This window comes from Tamandua tetradactyla, chromosome 16 (genome assembly GCF_023851605.1).
Source record: "Tamandua tetradactyla isolate mTamTet1 chromosome 16, mTamTet1.pri, whole genome shotgun sequence".
NCBI lineage: Eukaryota > Metazoa > Chordata > Mammalia > Pilosa > Myrmecophagidae > Tamandua > Tamandua tetradactyla.
This window is the reverse complement of record NC_135342.1, coordinates 71,919,119-71,939,930: the sequence shown is the minus strand read 5'-3', so window position 1 is coordinate 71,939,930 and position 20,812 is coordinate 71,919,119. Positions and strand designations below refer to the sequence as shown.

At 37.0% G+C, this 20,812-nt stretch overlaps 1 long non-coding RNA gene across 4 annotated transcripts in view; it reads left to right on the top strand.

Moving 5' to 3' along the window:
- LOC143659778 (uncharacterized) overlaps window positions 1-20,812 on the top strand; it is a 93,750-nt gene that overhangs the window by 33,272 nt on the left and 39,666 nt on the right. For 2 of the 4 annotated variants that reach the window (XR_013163718.1, XR_013163720.1), the window contains 2 exons: window positions 1,319-1,500; window positions 1,629-1,878. The exons of 1 other annotated variant lie outside the window; for it this stretch is intronic. This is a non-coding gene — a long non-coding RNA (uncharacterized LOC143659778). Of the gene's footprint in view, window positions 1-1,311; window positions 1,501-1,628; window positions 1,879-20,812 lie in introns of those variants that run through there. One more of the 4 variants, XR_013163719.1, reaches the window with a different exon arrangement.

Genomic DNA, 20,812 nt, shown 5'->3' with positions numbered 1-20,812 from the left:
TCTTCAATTCATTATGCAATGTTTTACTTGACTTTTTAAAAAAAGATATTTAATAATAACAGTTGATGAAAGTTTAACAATATTTTAATGTACATTTAGTAATCAGATGAGAGGATTTTACCCATGTCTCATTCCAGCATTTGTGTAAATTCACTTTTTATACTTAGATCTCTGACCCATTTAGGATTCTTCTTGTTATTATGTGATACAGACACAATTTTACGTTTTAAATATCCAACTACCCTGACACAACTTATTACGAAATCTTTCCATTCTTGATTGAAATACCAAATTTATCATAGACTAAATTTCTGTATGCATTTGGATCTCTCTGATGATTTTCTATTCTGTTCAATTTGTCTGTTAGTCCATTTCTGCCCTGATGTCACTACTATAGGGTAGACATCACACCTATTTTCAAAAATGGTTTCCTTTTTTGTCTTCATTTGAAGGTTTTTCTCTGGTTCACCTTGCATACTGGTTATTTCAAGTGTGTATCTGTCTTAATTTCCCTGCTGCTAAAACAAGTGTCATACAATGGTTCAGCTTAAACATGTTCATTTATTGCCTTGCACTTTTGCAGCTAAGAGAAATCCAAAATTGACTTGTCAGCAAGGCATGTGGCATTCTGGGGCTAGTTGCTAATGATCCTTGGTTCCTTGGCTTTTTGTCACATGGCAATTAGCATGGCATTATCTTTTTCTTTCTTCCCTGGTTCCATTGACTTCCTGCTCCTTCCCTTAGCTTTCTTTTCATGTCCAATATCCTTTGCTTACAATTATATAAGCCATATTGTAACAAGGCCCACCCTCACTCAATTTGGTCACACCTTAACTAATAACATCTTTAAAGGTCTTATTTACAACATCCCTTTTGTGGGGGACAAGATTTAATCCCCTACAACTTCTTAATCAACTATGCTCTCTAGTTCGAGTTTAAAATAAAAAACAAAACAGACCTAATTTTGGTGGGGGAATACTAATTTCCTATTTCTGCTATAAAATATTATTCCAAATTTTAGTATATTTGATTCTTCTACCTTCCTTGTTCACATTTGAAGGATATTTGTGATTTCATTAGGTTTACCCTGCTAATTAAGAGTGATCGCCTTACCTTAAGGTCACCTGATTAGCAACCTTAAATCCATCTGCAATCTTCATTCCCCCTTGTCTTGTAAGAGCATGTTCCAATGTTCCAAGGGTAAGGGTATGGATGCCTTTGGAGTGCCTTTATTCTGCAGCGCAGGGTGGGAACTTCAATGTACATATTTACTGAAGAAATACTGACATATCTGTTTTCTACCTATCCGAGGATATAGAAAATCAGAGTGCTCCACCAGCCATGCTGTCATCCCATTACCATTTGTTAGGCTGTTCAAGGAAGACTGTCCCCCAGGTGAAGGAAGCCACATTATTGAAAACAGCACAGCTTGCGTGGGAGCCAGAAGAGCAGCATGTCTCATCCTACCTTTGGGAATGTCCATCTGGCAATGAGAGTCAGGTGAGGGAGCACAAAATCCCAGGTGCCTTGCTTAAGATTAGAAGGCCTATTAGATAAAACCCACAGGCAAAGCCTGAAGAGTGCTTTGGCCCGACATTACCCTCGGTTTGGTTTCTCTCCGTGTCCAGCTTCTTCAACTCTCTGGCTTGCGTTACTTCAAGTATGTCCTTCATCAATAGTAAGAACCTGAATCTGCATCTCAAAATCTAACTTTGGAGAACATCAGACGTGGTACGTGTTTCCATTTATCCAAGTGTATTCTTGTCTTATGAGAATGACTGTATTTTTATTCGTATGTCTTATTTGGATGATGGAATGTTTTTATCTGTTTGAAAATTACATACAGTTTATTGCTGATCCACTTTGAACATAAATTGCAATATCAAGACATTTCACTTTTAAATATATGAAACTTTCTTGAAAATTTTCTTTTTTCTTTAAATGAAAACTTTCTTGACTGTGTAAGAAAATATCCTGGGTCTTAGGAGATATTTTCCTAGGAATGAAAACTTCCTTCCCAGTCAAGAAAGTTTTCATTTAAAGAAAAAAGGAAAATTTCAAGAAAGTTTCATATATTTAAAAGTGAAATGTCTTGATAATGTCTTGACTGTGTAAGAAAATATCCTGGGTCTTAGGAGACACAGGATATTTTCTTTAACGGTCAAGGAAGTTTTCATTTTTTTTTCATTTATTTATTAGATTAACTTAACATATTATCAAGTTTACATATTTTTATCCTGGTAATTACTTTATAGCTGAATGTCTTTAAACCCGGGATCTGAACAATGATGACATATTGTATTTAGTTTTCATGCCTCTGTAGACTTCTTTACTATGAAACAGTTGCTCAGTCTTGCTTTCTGTTTCATGACCTCCGCACTTTTGAAGGGTTTTACTGGTTATTGTATAGAATCTCCTTCAATTTTTGGTTTTTCTGTTTTCTGTGAATAAATTCAGACCTATGCAGCTTTGCCAAGAATATTAATGGAAAAGTAATGTTGTGTCCTGGTGTTGGTCCATTCTGCCTAGGCATTTTATTCATTTGTTTATTTATTGTAAATGGGGAATTCTCCTCCACTCTATCTTCTCATGGTTTATATTTTGTATATGTTATGTATATTGAGATTTGTATATTATTGCTGTCACCTATAATTTTACTAAATAATGTATCTGGTTGGAGTGATAGTTCAATTTTTCTTTTGAGTATTCCACATATAATCATATGATCTGTTTAAACGTTAGTGAGCGGCACAGACCCCCCCCCCCCAATGCTCCTTTTAGAACAGACACAATGGGGAGTATGGCTATCGATTGACTACAGCTGAGTTACCGTCAGGTACTTGCCCCTGTTTGACAGGAGTTGTATCCATCAAGTTTTTGCCTGCTTCCTGCATGAAACCTGCTGAATGATTCATCCAGAAAGGGGTACAACAATTCAGGACTAAAGCCAGTCCTGATAGTACAAACCTCATCCTTAAAGCCACAGACCCATAATCCCTTGACTCCATGGATATTTAATGTCTTGTATATCCAAACAATGGATGAACATGGCTGAACCTCAGAAACATTATACTAAATGAAAGAAACCACATGTGAAAGACTACATGTTGCCCAATTCCATTAGTATGAATTGGCTAGAACAGGCAGGTGTATATTGACAGGCATTTGCCTATGGCTGAGAATTTGTAAATAGGCATGAGGGAAATTTTTATGGAGGTGGAAATGCTCTGAAATTGGATGTGGTGATGGTTGCACATTCTCTGAATTTACTAAAATTATTTAATTATACGCATGGTAGGTGAATTTTGGAGTGCGTAAATCATATCTCATTAAAGCTGAAAAAAAAGTACTATGCGATCCCATTGATAGAAAAATCTAGAATGTGCAAATTGATAGTGACAGTGAGCAGATCAGTGGCTATCTTGAGCAGATGGAGAGATCATAAAAAAGCCTGAAGAAATTTGGGGGTATAAAGGATATGTTCACTATATTTGTGGAAACATCAAATTGTACACTTTAAGAATGTGCATTTTATTGTACGTCAATCACGCCTCATTTTAAAAGTGTTGTAAAAAACTACTTCCCATGCATGCATTTCCTGGAGAGTGATATCTGCCTCAAGACAGGACACTCATGTTTCTCACTGGCCATCGTGCTTTGTGCCTCTGTCTTTTGCTCTTGTATTTACCAAACACCCTCTGCTGAGATGCTTGAAGCAGGTGCCTGCCTGGTAAAGGCCATGCCGAGACTTGCTCGGGGATTGTGAGAGGTCATTTGTGGTTCCTCTGGACCTGGGTCACTCTGCCTGGCCATTTCATCCTGAGAATATTCCCAGGGGGTTGAAGCTCATGTAAAAGCAGCAGAAAGAGGTACCCAAAGATGGCTCAGAATTGCTGCCCACAAAATGGGGCAGGTAGATATATGTAGTCTGTGTATGGACGGCGTAGTAGGGAAGGCAGGAGCCTTCAACAGTTCAGGTGCAGACAAGGACGTATGAGATGGGAATAAGGTGGTAGGAGCAGGAGCCACAAACTCTGGTATGGAGATTTGGGAGCAAAACAACCCACTTCACCTCAGTATTCTGGCTCTGGAATGCGTTCCAGTGGGTCTTCCTGGAGCTGAACCGGGGATAGGCACTGACAGGTTCGTAAGCAAGGGTGGCTGGAAGGTAATTTGTATAGCTGTAGAGGATGATGGTGACGGTCAACATCTCACTTCCAAAGTTTATTAACATTCCTTTTATAATGTAACTAATTTAATAATGCAAATAATAATTTTCCCATCTTTAAATTATTGTGAGCCCCCAATTTAATTAGAATAATTCAAGGGAAAGAAGCATGCTACGTGTGGTTTTAGAAGATTTTAAACCAATTAAGTCTTATGTTTCTCTAGTAATTCAATAACACCCAAAATGTATCAAATACTTTATTTCTTGGCTAATTTATAGTGGAATTTGCATGTAATGAACAGCAGGTAAGATGGTTCTGAGAGTTTAGTTAACAACTGCTGATCTACCCTAATTTATTACTGCTATGACTATTATAACAAAGACTACTAGCATATTCTCTCAGTGTAATAGAAGATTAATTGCTAGAGGCATTTAATTTAGTTGTATTTCCAAAAAGCAATTATCATTCAAATAGTTTTATTTTTCAACTTTATTGCACCCTTTTTTTGTATTGGTGTTTGAAAATGTACATATGTACAGCTAATCACAATTAAGATACTTAACATTCTTATCACACCTGAATATTATTGCAGACCATTTGCAATCACTCCCTCTTCTCAACCTAGAAGTAAACAAGCTTTGGCTTCTGACACATTAGATGATTTAACATTTTCTGGAATATCTTGTAAATGGATTCAAATAGTATGTTTTCTTTTGAATAAATCTTATTTTCCACTCAGAATCATTGTTTTAAGAGGTATTAATATTTTTGGTCATGACTTTCTCTTCCTTCCCTCCTTCCTTTCTTCCTTTCCGTGCGGAGAGGGAAATTTTTAGTCCTAAATGCTTTCATTAATAAAGAAGAGAGACTTCAATTTACAGACATAACTCCCAAACTGGAAGAACCAGAAAAGAAGAGAAAACCAAAAAAGTAAGCTGAAGGAGAGAAATGAAAAAGACTAGAGAGGAGATAAATAGAAAACAGAACAAAACAAAAAATATAATCAACAAAACCAAGAGTTTAAAACCTTTAGCTAGACTGAAAAAGAAAATAGAGAATTATATAGATTTCTTTTAAAATTTTATTCTGTTAATATAGCACATTACACGATTTGAGTTTTCTGGAGATAAACTAACTTCATTTCTGGCCTAAATTCTACTCAGTCATAAATTGCTGGATTTTGTGTGCTATTTTTTAGGGATTTCTGTGTGTATGTTTATGAGGCATATTTGTTATTTATTTTTTCATCTCTTTGATTTTGATATTAAAATAGTTTTTCACTTATACAGTAATTTGAGAAAGGTTTATTCTTCCGTTTTCTGAAAAAGTTCATTAAGGTATATATTGTTTCTTTCTGAACTAATAGAATTCAGCAGTGAAGCAATTGTATTTGAATTGCAAGAAAATTTCAATCTACAAACTCAATTTTTAAATTTGACACAGTGCTACTGAAATTTTCCATTTGTGAAATTTTCTATTCTTGAGTGTATTTTGGCAATTTATATCTTTCAAGGAATTTTGTTGAGTTTGCCTTTCACATTTATTCACGTAAGTTTCTTCATAACATTCCTACATTCTACCTTTTTTTGTCTACAAGACCTGCAGTGATTTCTTATCTCATCTTACAGGTGGGAAAATGAGTTGGGAGGGAGCAGTGATCCAGGTCCAGGCGGTTGTTTGTCTTTCCACCTCCGAGTCTTTGGGGAAGTCCCTAGAAAGCATGAACTGAAGAAGCTGCCTGGGAGTCAGTGAGGTGCCTAAGCAGTGTCTAGGGTGGGATAAGAAAGAAGAGACTTCGAAGACCCTACCAGGGTTACCGCCTTCTTTGTTCAGATAGTGACAGTTGAGCTTCTCAAAAATGACCACTAGATGGCACAAAAATTCCATATCCCTGGCATGGAGGCCTGTGCTTCAAGATTATAGGGCTTTGAGTTTGTTTCTGAGGACACCAGCTCATCTGCTTGACGAATACAGAAAATTAGGACTTATGTGGTATCAGCAAGCTCTCCATCAAGACTTTCTCTTCTCAGGCCTTGCTCCCACCCAGGCTTCTGCTATGACACAGCCCCTCATGCCCCCATGCCACACATTTGTACCTCTCTCCAGGGTCCTTTGGTTAATCTTCTCCTTCTCTTCATTAATACCCATTGGGAGGAAATAGTCTCATTAGATATCTATTTTAGGAAAGACTTAAATGACCAGTTGATGGTGTTGTGGATTAAGCTGTATACCCCATTTGGGCATAGCCTTGGTCTTGTCTGTATTCTGGTGGTTATGGACCCATCAGTAGGGTCTGAAGATGCTGGGGGAGAGGGCGGTATAGGGAGGAGGAGGGAGACACGCACACACAATAGAACCTGGAAAAGAAAGAAGACATTGTGATGTGCCTTGCTATGGGACAGAAAAAGCCAAGGACTGAAGACCACAGGCATCCAGCCAGCCCCAGAATGCTAGAGTCTTTGGGGAGAAGGCGTCACCTTGCTGACACTTGATTGTGGTCTCCTCCTAGCCGCCAAACTGTGAGCCAATAAATTTCTATTGTCTAAGCCAGTCTACTATATGGTATTAGTTTTAGCAGCTGGGAAAGTAAGACAGATGCTCATTAGTCTTTCTCTTCAATCCAATCAGTGGAGGCAGTCAGGTACTTCTGATAATAATGAGAGATATTTGGTCAGCAGTTCTGTGTGACAGGAACAGTGCTAAGCACTTTGTATGGGTAAATGTGTCCAACTCTACAAAGTGATGGACATTAAACCGGTTTTACTGAGAAATACACTCAAGTCCAGAGGGTTTAATAACTTCCTCAAGGTCATACAGTTAGAATAATGTGCAGGGCTATTTTCTTTTTCTCTATTTATATTCAAGTATATCTATTTGTACTACTATACTACTCAATGTAACTGTTAAAATTTTATGCATTCAAATGAAGAGTAGTTACTCCTTTAACCTTTGACACTTGTGGTAAAATCTCTTAATCCCTTGACTGATGGAAAGAGTAGATCTGAGAAACATGTTTAACTGTGTTATGCTGAGTAGGGGTGACCAAATTAAGTGAATATTGTAACATTATCTAAGCTGATACTAGTGCAATATTCAACCAGCACTGTACAGTAAGTTCCAGGTTATGTGGCCCTATTTAGTGCTATGGAGTGGCTGAAACACACATCCCAGCAGCTTCAAGTCGCCAACTCAAAAAATCTACCATTTTCCCCACAGGCAATATACCACTCAAATTCTTCCATTTCAATGTGCTTCTCTGATGGTGTAATGTGATACTGGAGAGCTTTGTGTGACAGCTCAGTGTCCGTGGGACCATGGGAGCTTTGTGGGTGACATGGTGTGGTGTGTCAAATCCTATGCCTGGAAAAGGGCCTTCCCACTCACTGGCCCATTTCCTAAAACTCCTTATCATGTCTAGTGTCTCAGTAACAAAGCAAGAGAGACCAGCCACAACCAACCCATTATAAAAGGGAATTATGAAATAAATTAAAGTGTACCTTATGGCATGCGAGGGTAGAGAGCAGCCAGACTTCAGGAAGTTTACAATCAAACCAGAAAGTTCCTGAGAATTGTCTCTTTCCCTCCACCTATAGTTTCTTTATATCCTCCTTATTCTTATTTCTTAGCCTCTAGCTTTTCTACTTCTGTGTAAAGAGCCTCACCCCACCCCTAGCTCTCAAAACCCCATGTAATACATTCAGCCACATGGGAACATCTGATTTTTTTGGCCCCAATTCCACATTCCATAGCCTATAACTGATGAACTCATTTCTGGGGCTGCCTCAGCAACCATGCATGGACAGACCAGCACCCCGTGGTACAAATGTGGCTTCTGGGGAGCCTGTTCCTACTGGGTGTGTGAGTTGCTCTAGGAAATTGGCACCACCTTGAGTGCAGAGATTGACAGCACAGAAATGGCCAGAGAACAACCTCTCTTCCCAGTTTTGCTTTGGGTAGACATAGTTCCCTTTAGTAAAGGGCTTGCAGGTGGTGGTGGAGGCTCCATATGGGGAGCCCTGTTATGCTCCTGTGGATAATTGCCTCCTCCTAACAGATCTTTAGGTCAGAGAGCACTCCACACTAACTCCATAGGGCTGTGCAAGCTGTAGTTTTCAGCTGCTCAGTTGATTTCCATTCTGTGTCTTCTGTAAGTGTTGCCCCGTCTCCTTTTTGGGAATTGCACCTTCCCAGCCACATGGCCTTTTTTGCTCATGAATCATCAGCTCTCCGTTCCTTGGACACAGGAATGAAGGGAACCCATGGACTGTACACACAGCCCAGACCATAGCAATTGCTTCAAGGAAGGGCAGGTAACCTAAGGTGCAATGAGACATCTCTCTGAGACTTCCTGTACTTGAGAAGACAAAGGCTGCCTCCTTCCCGTAGGGGCTGCTGAGCTGGGAGGTATGAATATGGGGCCTCTTCAAGGCCTTGACCTGAGGAACTAGAGTCAAGCAGAACTGTGAGATAGGGAGACAGACTGAGAACCATACAAATCCTTAGTCTCGAGGTCAGGCTTGTTTTAAAGCCAGGTGCTCTTCTGGTTTTCCCTATTATGAGAGCCCATATATTCCTTTGCTTTTGCTTATGTTATTTTGAGTTGGTTATCTGTCACTTATTACTTTATATACTATTTTTTATGTCTAACCTCAAGACAGGCTCTGAGGTTCCCACAGACCAAATAAATCATTTTTATTTGTTCATTATTTTATTTGTAAAGATCTTCAAAGGAGAACATCCAATTCCAATTACTTGTAACAGTGTCCTAAAATATTGCTCACCGTTCACCACCCTTCAACCAGGCCTCCCTATCTGGTGCTGCATTTGGTGTTGCATGGTGAATAAACTGATAGATGTAGGAATATTATATTCTCTGTTTTTCCTGAGGTAAAAAATTTAGGAATGAGATCATGAATCTTTTTTTTTTTTTTTTTTTTGCATGGGCAGGCACTGGGAATTGAACCTGGGTCTCCGGCATGGCAGGCAAGAACTCTGCCTGCTGAGCCACTGTGGCCCATCCTGAAATAATTTTTATAAGGGTGCTTAACTTGACAGAAAAAATCCACTCAAGAAATCATAGGCCTTAATATTAGGAATACCTGAAAAACTAGATAAAACATGTTTAATTATATTGATTTCCCTTTCACAGGGCATATTTTTGTTGGTTCTTCTTTTTTATTTTATGGTGTCTTATAATTTTAAATTCCATGTTATATTTCCCACATGACTTTTGCATATGAATTTAGTTATTAGAGCAATTTCAAAGTAGTTATTGATTTACTATATTATGAATAACCTCAATTTTTCATTGCTCAGGCATTAGGAGCTATTTTGCTTTGCTTTTCAAATAATTATGGGTTTATTCTTATTCACTTTTAAATGAGGCTCTATCAACACTTTTAATATAATCTATTAATGTCAAGGGACTTTATAAGCTAGCTATATTTCACATCCTCAGAATTAGGTTAAAGATAATAATTTACTTTACCAGTAAATTACATTTAGTAGAAAATGTAAATAATGTCTTCTTAGCTTCATATACACTGGCTATCGACTCCACCTGTTCTTGGACTCTTCTGCTTTATTTTATTTATTCTTTTTATGGTCTTCTAGAATTAAAGTTTTTTAAAAGTGCTTATTATTTAAGAATAACTTTAGATTTACAGAAAGGTTGGAATTATGATACAAATACCTTACATGACCATGGACATTTGTCTAAAATATGAACTTAACATTGGTGCAGTACAATTAACTTAGCTATAGACTTTATTTCAGGCTTAACCAGTTTTGCCACTCATGTGCTTTTTCACTTCTCTGATCAAATACAGGCTAACACTTATATTGGTTCATCATGCACCATTAGTCTTTAATCTATGACAGTTCTCAGTCTTTTTTCAATTTTCATGGGCTTGAAAATTTTGAAGAGTACTGGTCAATATTTGTATAATGGCCCTCAGTTTCGGTTCATTGCGTGTTATCTCATGGTTGGTGTTGGCTTATGGGTTTTTGAGAATACTGCGGAGTCTATGAAGTGTGCATCTGGTTGTGTCATTTCTGAGGGTACACAATATCAATGTGAATTATAATTGCTGAGCTTAATCTTGATTGCTTGGTTACACAGTGTTGTTAAGTTTCTCTATGGTAAAGTCACTACTTTCCCCTTTCCATTTTTTTGGAGAGTGGCTCTACCCAAGGAGAATGGTCAGCTCTGAGAGACAATGGGCATAACAATTGTGGTGGCTACATTCTTAGCTCTTTGGTGCATCTTACAGAGTTCTTTCTTATCCCAGACCTCTCCTGGGCCAAGGAAGTAGCTAGAAGGATACTGGCATTTTCTGTTTCCTTTTGAGAAATGGAAATGCATTTAGTACATCGTTAATTTGCATTAATATTGCATTATAAGGATGATGAATGCTATGTTATAATTGCATCATTATCATGATGAATAACACGTTAGAGAATCCTGTTGTTCCCTTTTACTTTGTGAATTTGGCATGAATATGATGCATCATTGTTATGACTATTATTTGCATTACTATTAATGTTATAATTGAAATTAATACTACAAGTAGAAATGGAGAGACACTTATAAACAAGAGGAAGAAATATCCATATAATAATGGCTTAAAAGAGGTACATACCATTCATGAAAGCCCTGTTAATTATTGCTAAAATGTTACTAATAATAAATACTTAGAAAGTAATGGTAGTAAATGATAATATGAGCAACAAAATTTACTGAGTGCTCACTGAGTTTCAGGTAATATTTTATCATATGTACTAAGTTATTTAAACTTCATCACTGCTCTATAGGATAGATTCTGTCATCTACCACATTTACCTGTTAATGAATCTGAGATACAGAACTGCTAATTGTCCTACCTTGAAATTCTGCAGCCAGAAATTAATATAACTTGGATTTTAACCCTTACAAATTGAGTCCAGGCTCTAGTTAGTTAACCTCTGTGTTTCTCATGATTATTAAAGGAATAATTATCACAGTCAACAGTAATATTTATCCATGTCCTGTCAATGTTGTAATGTTGCATCAGTGAAGGTGAACGAGCAGGTTTCCCCTGAAACCCTTCCTGGCTCTCACCTTCCCACTAGCCTCTGCATCCACCTGAGTTTCAGTCATGATACGTGGCAGGCTCAGTCTTGTGTAGGGTGACACTGCTGGACCGTTTTCTTAGAAGGTGGTGAGTCAGGTAAAAGCATTGGCGTGGTGTCTCACAAACCCCCCCGAAGAAGGAAGGCTTCTCCCCCGTCTGGTGTCTGAGAGGGGCAGCCCTGGGTGTCAGTGAAGTGAGACTTGATTCGACCCATGTAATTGAAATTTGAGTATCTGAACATAAGGGGTCTGACGACTGCTCTTTCCATACCCCGCAATCATTATTCCTTTATTCAGGGCCTGGCCAAGTCAGCAAGGAAATGAAGGTCTATACAGTCGCGTTACCAGGGCAAACCCACCAACCCCTCCCCGTACAAATGTCCCCACCCAAACAGAATTCCATTCCTGCTCTGACTTCAAGAATGTTAGTGTGTCTGGAGTCTAGCAGGTCCTTGTTAGATACCAAGACTCCAGCCCACTGTCCCACAAATACTCCTGAGTCCAGGTCATTTTTCCTCTTTCTGCTGCTGACATTCAAGGTCCCAAATGAGAAATTTTAATTTATTTAAAACGCACCTGATGAGGAAAAATATTGTGGTTGCGTTCATGAGTAGGTGACTGCAAGCAGGGAACATGTCATGAAGGGTGAACTCACACTCCCCTAAGCCTCTGCCTCCTCTGACTTCTTGCATTAAATCCCCAATTATGACCAGTAGAGCAGAAACTCAGGCATTCCCTCCACCAAGTACCTTAGGGACACTGTGTTCCCAGGATTGTACAACGTTGACTGATTTTGTGCCCTGCTCAGGATATTCTGAGGCCCTGGGGTCTGTAAACTCATAAACCACAGAGTGGACACAGTGTCCTAACTCTCAAAAATGTGATTTCTTAGTCCTGGAGCAATTTGGAATAATAATAAATTAAAATTGAATAGGGGTGGGGTGCACAGGTGGTTCAGTGATAGAATGCTGGCCTTCCATGCAGGAGACCAGGGTTTGATTCCCGGACCATGAACCCCCACCTCCCCACCCCCCCACCAAGAAAAAAGAAAAAAAGTTGAATAGGGGTATCATGGGATTCTAAAAAGAGTACAACTGAGAGGGGGAAAAAGGCATCTTAGGAACTACAGGACAAAGGTAACTACTGTGTGTGATCCACCAGCTGATTATGTAGCCCAGAATTTGGTGCCTATTCACTTCCTCTGTTTCCTGCTCCCTATTTGTCTCCACTTCCCTGCTTGTTGCTCTATTCCTTGCTCCTTCTCCATGCTCTCTCTGCGTGTTTCTTATTTCCTTTTCCTGCTTCCTCTCCCTGTCCTCTTCTTTCCTCTGTAACCTGCTTTCCCCTCTATTTCTTGCTCTTTCTCCCTATACCATGAGTTCCCTGTATCTTCCCTTTCTCTGTCACTCCTATCTGCTCCTACTTGCTCTATTCTGCTCCATCTCCTGTTCTCCTGTCCTCCCCCTCTTCTCCATGCTCCTTCTCTCCACTGCCAGGCCTCTCTTCATGTCATTCACTTCCTGTTCTACTTTACTTTTATTGTTTACAGAGAAGAGAGGTTCCAAACCTCACTCTGCATTTTGTACCCTCCAGAGAGCCTCCATACAGATATCGGTCACTGCTCACCTAGGCATTCTTTGTCTGTGTAAATTGCTTCTGTCCTGTATTCAAGAAATATCAACCATTTACCAAGACAAGTTCCTGTCTGTACCCTGGGTAGGGTCATTTTGAAATAACCCACATAAAGAGGACCCTCACAGAGTCCTGAAACTTCCCCAGATCTATATATACGTATTTGAACTGGGTTCTCCTTGATTTGAGTTCTGGTGAGAAAAATTTGCAAGATTTGTTGATTTTATGGAGCTGTGTGCTTATGACATGCACACATTTCTGTATAGAGGTGTTTCATTTTATTGATAAAGTTAAAAGTGTGTTGTCAAGGGCAATAGTGAGAATTTCTGTCTTTATTTTAAGTGCAATAGGAACACACCAAGATCTTTGGTTAGTGAATGTAAGACTGAAGAACCCCCTAAAATACAGTCCTCTTTATGAATGATGAAAGTCACGGCCGAGACTTTTGAGACCTCATGGATGTGTGGCCAGCCATGTAGAGCGCTGCTTATGGGTTAGGAAATGACACTCTAAACAAAACTGACCATAAAATAGAAGAGAAGGGTGACCTCACCACCAAGACTGTGAACTTGAATTCACAGCCATGTCCCTCGTACAGGATCATTTCCTCTGTCTTAAAGTTTGTGGTGTGAGGGTATAGATGAGGATTGATCCATAGGAGACAGGACCTTACAACATCAGGATATATTTCTATGGTAAAGATTTTTATGATACTTCTCCCAAGGGGACTTAGGGTCTTTTTGTTCACTGTATGCTGGATCAAGAAGAACAAGAGTTTTAAGGACGTAGGACACAGGTTAAAATTGGCTTGTCCTTCTGGAGAACCCATGTGTCATCATGTACCCCTGTTTGATTGGGATCAATCATTGGGATTGGGACCTGGTAATTAATGGAGTCCTGGCCCTAATATAGCTCCTTTGTGTCAACTAAGTCTACAGGCATGCCCCATGGATGTTATCTTGATCTCCAAAAGTACAATTGGGATAGGTATAAATACCAGTGGGCATAAACACTATCTTGGAATTTTCCCCTCTGATATGAGTCATTGTAATGAATAAGACCAAGTGTGAAAGCCTCTGAGATTGACCCTCTGGCTGAGATAGTAAACTAATATCACAATCTGTGGGTAATGCCAGAAATTTATGCTACTATTCTAGCCTAAAGAATGCAGGCATTGTGATCCACAATGTATCTGCTTTTTATTTCCCAGTGTGACCTTGATAGAGACAAGGTTCAAGCGATGACATGGCCAGAACTGCCCTTTATGAGGTGGGTTTGGTCAAACCTTCAAGTTATAAATTTAAAGCATCCCAGCAAAAGATGTAAGTGCTACACCCAGTGCTGCCTCAGCATTGTACTAAGGTGGAGGCACCCCCTCCTCCCTCACTGGTGGAAAAATCTTTTATGGGTTGTGCTTGGTGGGCTGGCCATTATGAATAAGGCTGTTAGGTATATTCATATACAAGCCTTTTTGTTTTCATACATTTTTGTTACTTTGTATAAATACTAAAGATATAGTTGGTTGAGCATCTGATATTTGTATCATTAATTTTATAAGAAACTCCTGGACTGTTTTTTAAACTAATTGTATAATTTATATTCCCCCCAATTTCTTATAAGCCCTCCAATCTTCAAATTTTTGTCAGCATTTGGTCATGTCCATCTTTAATTTTAGCCATTTTAGTGACTATGAAGTGTATCTCATAGAAATTTTAATTGCATTTTCATGGTGGCAAATATTTTTGGGCACTGTTGGTCATTCATATACCATCTTTGCAAAGTGTCTATTCAGATAGTTTGTCCATTTTTCTTGTTTCTTTTTACTTTTATTATTGAGTGGTAAATTTTTTTTTTTTTTAATTCTGGATACAAGATGTTTATCAGGTATATTTGTTTTTACACATAACCTCATTTTATGGGGCTTAATATTTTATTTTTTAATTAGAATTTTTGAACAGTGGGGTTTAAATTTTTAATGAGATATATTTTATCAATTTGTCTTTTGTGGCTCTTGCTTTTGTGCCCCAGCTAAGAAATTGCTGCCTATATCAAAATCATGGAAAACTTGCCTCTAGAATTTTATGGCTTTAGCTTTAAGGTATATGATCCATTTTTCACTTAATTTTTGGTATGGTATTAGAGTCAAGATTCCTTTATCCCGTATGATATCTGTTTGTTCCCCAGAAGTATTTGTTAAGTATTATCTGTCCACTGAATTAACTTTGCACCTTTGTAAAAATTAATTGGCTCTATAAGTATGGTTTTATTTCTGGGCAATCCATATGTTCCATTCATTATTGTAAGTGCTCTTATATCAATACTGAGGCTTTCTAGCAAATTTTGAAATAAGGTTCTGTGACTGTTTCATGTTTTATTGTTGTTTTTCAAAGTTAATTTGGATACTTTCTGTCCACTGTATTTTCATATGTGTTTTAGAATAAGGTTGTCTATTTTTATCGTGAAAAAAAAACAAGTTGGATTTTGCTTGGAATTGCTTTGATTCTGTAGGCTAAGAGGGAATATTGACACCTTGACACTACTGAATCTTCAATTTGATGAGAAAAACTCACAGTTCTCCATATATATTGTTCTTTGATTTATCTGAGCAACATTTTGTAGTTTTCAATCCAAGACTTGAGCCTATTAAATTTATCCTTCAGTATATGATGATTTGGAATTTTTATGATTACATTTATTTTATTCCAATTTCTGTTCAATTCCAAACTCAGAACTTCACTCCTGAAGAGATGTTAGGAGAGTGGGAGCATTCACTTTTGAAGTCTAAGACAGATTTTAAGAACATATTTTACCTATATACCCCTAAGAAGATTGAGGAAATTCCCTTTTATTCCTAGTTTGCAGAAACATTCATAATGAATATTTAAATTCATCACATGCCTTTTCTGAATTGATTACGGTGGTCCTGTATCTTTCTCCTTTATATTCATATTATGATGAATTGCATTTTTTCGCATGTAAATCTAACCTCTCATTCTTTATATAAAATGCCACTTAAGTTATTACACAGTGTCTTTTTTAGTATAATTTTATGAATTCTGTTTGCTAATATTTTTAAGGATTTTGTATGGGTATATTTTAGTGTTATTGGTTTGTACATCTATTTTTGAAAATATTTTGTCAGTTTTTTATCAGTATAATTCTGGCTTCAACAAAACAAGTTAGTGTGTCCTATCTGTCCTCTCTTCCATTTTATGAAATAGATTGTATAGGACTTATGATGTTTTTCTTTACATGTTTTAATAGCTATTTACCAGTAAAGCAATCAATGCATGGAAGTTATTTTGTTTTTGCTTTTTTTTGTTTTGTTTTAAGGTGAGTGGGGGTTTGAAATGTCAATCTATTTCATAGATATAAGGCTATTCTTTTCTTTCACCTTGAGTCAAGTTTTATAATTCATATCCTCTATGGAATTCTTTATTTATCATTTAAGCTATTTAATTTATAAATATAGTTGTTCATAATATTTCCATATTTTCATTTTAATGCCTTTAGGATCTTTAGTGATTCATTTTATTCCTGATATTCATAATGTGTATCTGCTCTCTTTTTTCTTTAATCAATCATGGTTAAAATTTATCAGTATTTTAATCTTTTCAAAAAAAGCTTCCTTTCCTCTTTCTTCCATTTTATTAACCTCCCATCTTTCCATTTTTTCATTTCCTCCTATTCTTATCATTTATATCAAGTATGTTTATATTGAATATTTAATTTTATCTCATTACTGTGTTATTAGCAATAGATATATGCTTCATTTTATTGGGTTCTTTAGTGGTTAAAATATGCATATTTAAATTAACATAATCGGCCTTCAAATTCTCTTTCACTGCTTTTCAACAATGTGATTATAACATGACTTTGTCTGGTGTTTATCCTACTTGGAGTTTTTAAGGTTCTTGTTTATATTCTGGCTATTATTTTCATAAACATATACATGCGTTTTGTGTTCACTTTCTTTTAATTTCTTTCTCAGACTGCACTTGTACTGTTACAGTGTTAAGTGCACTGTACCTCTTGTCACAGATTCTATGTTTTTAGTCATTATTTTCTCTGTGCTGCTGTTTGCATCACTTCTATTGCTGTCTTAAAATTCAGTAATATCTTTTCTGCAGTGTCCAGTCTTCACTAAGTACTCCCCAGGGGAAACTTTATGTCAGATATGTTTTTTCATTTCTGAAAAATTCATTTTGCTCTTTTATACATCTTCAATTTCTCTTTTCATTTTATTCATGTTTACCTAAAATCCTGACAATAATAAAATACTGACAATATTGACAGTAGTTATAATAACTGTTCTGCTAATTCTGCCCATTCTCATTTTTGAAACTGTTCCTATTGACTGATTTATCATCGGATGATAAGTCACATTTGCATGCTGCTTCTCGTGTTTAGTAATTGTTTTTATTAAACAATGTCTCTTGTGAATATTCTGTTGTTGAGGATCTAGATGGTATTCTTTTCCTTTAAAGTATGTTGAAATATTTTCCCTGGAAGTCAGCTAAGGTATTTGCAGATCTGCTTGGTAGTTTTTAAGTCTTGTTTTTAAGTTTGTTATTATAAGTATGGAATATTCTCTATCCTAGGGATTGTTCAACTATAATACTAAAGTCATGGCACCTCTGGGCTTATGCCCAATGTCCCAGTTGAGCAAGGAGTACCTTCAAGGCTGGAACATTGGAGCTTGAGCAATTCCGCCTATTGTAAGCTTTGGGGATTATTTAACTTACCACTCTCTGATCATTCTTTGCTTGGTTTCATTGTTTGGAGCTATGTAAGCATATCCTCATGTTCAGTATTATTCAAGGAATTCTGTATGTATCGAGATATGTGTTCTCTCTTCTTCTTTCTACTTCTTCTGGTTTTGCTTCGTTTCTAACCAGAAGCATGCTGTCATATCTTTGCAACTCTGTAAGAGATGTACCGTTTTCTTTTGCTGCATTTGAAGATTTTTCTCTTTAAATCTGATTAACACTTCATTTTAATATGCTTTGGGTGGTTTCCTTTTTTTTTTTTTCTGCTTGGGATGCATTAAGATTCTTTCATTTGTATGTAGCTCTTTTTTTTATTTGAAAACATTTTGGATATTTCTTCTTTGGTATTTTTTTTTAATGTCACCTCTGCTTCTCCCCTTCTTGGACAACAATCACATGAACATATGACATCCTTATTTTGTCTTACAAATCTCTTCATTTGCTTTTCAGTCTCTCTTCATGCTGTGCTTCATTTTGGTTAATAACGATAGCTATGTTTTCAAATTTACTGATGTATCTACTGACAGTGTAGAATCTGCTCTTAATCATGTCCAATGTATATATCATTTCAGATAGTATGTTTTTCACCTTTAGGAATTATTTTTGCTTCTTTGGTGTGTTTTCCCATTCTTGCCCCATCAAGTTGATATTTCCATCTACATTCATAATAGTTTGAAATATACTTGGAATGATTGTCTTAACTTCTTTTCTGTCAATTCTATCATCTCTATTATTTCTGGGTTTGTTTTTATTAACTTATTTTACTCCTTTTGATGCATCGTATTTTTATAAGCATTTATTTTATTACAGAAGTTGTAGCTTTACAGAAAAATCATCCATAAAATACAGATTTCATGTATACCACCCCATTGTTAGCATCTTGCATTAGTGTGGTACATTTGTTAAAATTAATGAAAGAACATTTTTATAATTGTACTGTTAATTCTAGTCCATCATTTACAATAGGGTTTGCTATTGGTGTTTGCCTCATATTTTCCTCCTTCTTTGTATCATGCTAATGTAATATTTTAGAGTTTTTATTTTTGCCTTAAGGACATTTGCATTTTTAATCCTTAGAAATAGTTTTAGATTTAAAGAAAACTTATGAAGATATTACTGAGACTTCCTATACTTTTCTTCTCACCCCTAATGGCATTCTTCCATGATACATTTGACAAAATGAAGAAATTAGCCTTGACACAATATTATTAACTAAACTGCATACTTTATTAAAAATTCACCAGTTATTCCATTATGTTCATTTGCTGCATCAGGATCCAATCCAGGACAGCTGAAAGCAATGACACAAACAGATATTTGCACACTGATGTTGCACAGGAGCATTATTCACATTTGCCAAAAGATGGAAACAAAGCAAATGCCCATCAACAAAATGTGGTATATACATACGATGTAATTTTATGCGGCAGTAAGACAAATGATGTCCTGAAGCACATGACAAGATGGATGAGCCTTGAGGACATAATACTGAGTGAAATTAGCCAGACACAAAAGGATAGATACTGAATGATTCTACTTTTATGGCCAGCGTAAAGGTATAATCAGAGGCTTGTAATACAGAATACAGGGGACTAAGAGATACATAGAAGCTAGAGATGGGTAAACTGTTAGCTAATGAGGTTGAACTCCAATGTAAGGGAATAGATAGGAGTGAAGGTGGTTCTCTAGTGCGTCTATAAGTAATATTACCATACTGAAGATGAACAAGATTGAAAGGGGTTGTATAGACCCACGTGTCCCACTGACTAAAATTAGAAATATGAATTAGTTCTCACAAGAATTACTTCAAAGAATGATTCTTGTATAAAGAGTGTTTAAGTCCAGGGTACAGAAGGAAAACTGATATTGCATGCTATGAGCTGTGTTAAAAAGGAAACCATCAGCACTACCACAGCAATAGTAGAGGTAAATACTGGGGCGAGGGAACAGAGTTAAGAGGAGGTTTAGATTTCCTATTTGGTGAGGGTGTGTTTATTGGTTTTCTTTCTCTTAGAAACAACAAAATTATCTAAAATTGAGAATGTTGTTGGACTGGGTACTTTGGGCACTCTACATCATGCCTGATGAATGCAGGTGGCTGAAGGATGCACTGATGGAGAAGTAGATTGGCGAATAATGGTATATACATATGATCAAATATTGTGCTGCTACAAAAAAGAAACAAAGTCATGAGGCATGCAATGATGTGAATGAACAAGTGGGACATTTGGTGAGACAAAATAAGCCAGAAATAAAAGAACAAGAATGGTATGGTCACCTTTAAAAAAGTGCTTATGAGAAAACAGGGGCCTAGATTGTAAGCTTTTAGAGCAGACACATTAAGTCCAGAGTGGTGATTATTATTTCTGGATTTTGAGAGGCTGTTTTTTATATATAACCTGACATTGAGAGATAAGAATGAAGCCGAACAGGTTGGGGTTACAGTAATTCAGAACATAGGGGTAAGGAAGACAATGTCTAGATTTTATTTTATTTATTTATTTTTTCCCATGGGCAGTCACTGGGAATTGAACCCAGTATCTATATTTTAGAACCACACATACTCTTTGAGACCAATGGAAGAAAGGTTTGTTTGGTCTGGAACTGACATTTTCTGTAGTGCATAGTCGAATTCAACCTATCTGTATAGCTCATTTGAACAACTGAAACACAGGGAGCCCAGAATAAGAAAGAGGTCCTTTGATCCTGTATAGATTATTGTAATGCCTGGATACATCCTAGAGTATATCAAGCAAATAATCAAAAAGTCCCTGAGGGATGGGAGAAAGACTATGGAACTATTGAACCTTACCACCAGGGAATCCCCTGATACTGTGTCAAACTTTAGAGACATCTGATACTGTGTCAAACTTTAGGAACACCCAAATCAATAGGCCATGCCCTTGATCATGAAGCTTATTCTTGTGAAGCTTATGTAGGTAGTGGAGAAACTTAGACTATCTATAGGTATGCCTAAGAGTTACTTCTTGAGGACCTCTTTTGTTGCTCAGATGTGGCCTCAGTCTCTCTAAACCCAACTCTGCAGGTGAAATCATTGCCTTCCCCCTACATGGGATATGATATCAGGTTGAAACTCTCCTGGCGACATGGGAGATGACTCCCAGGGATGA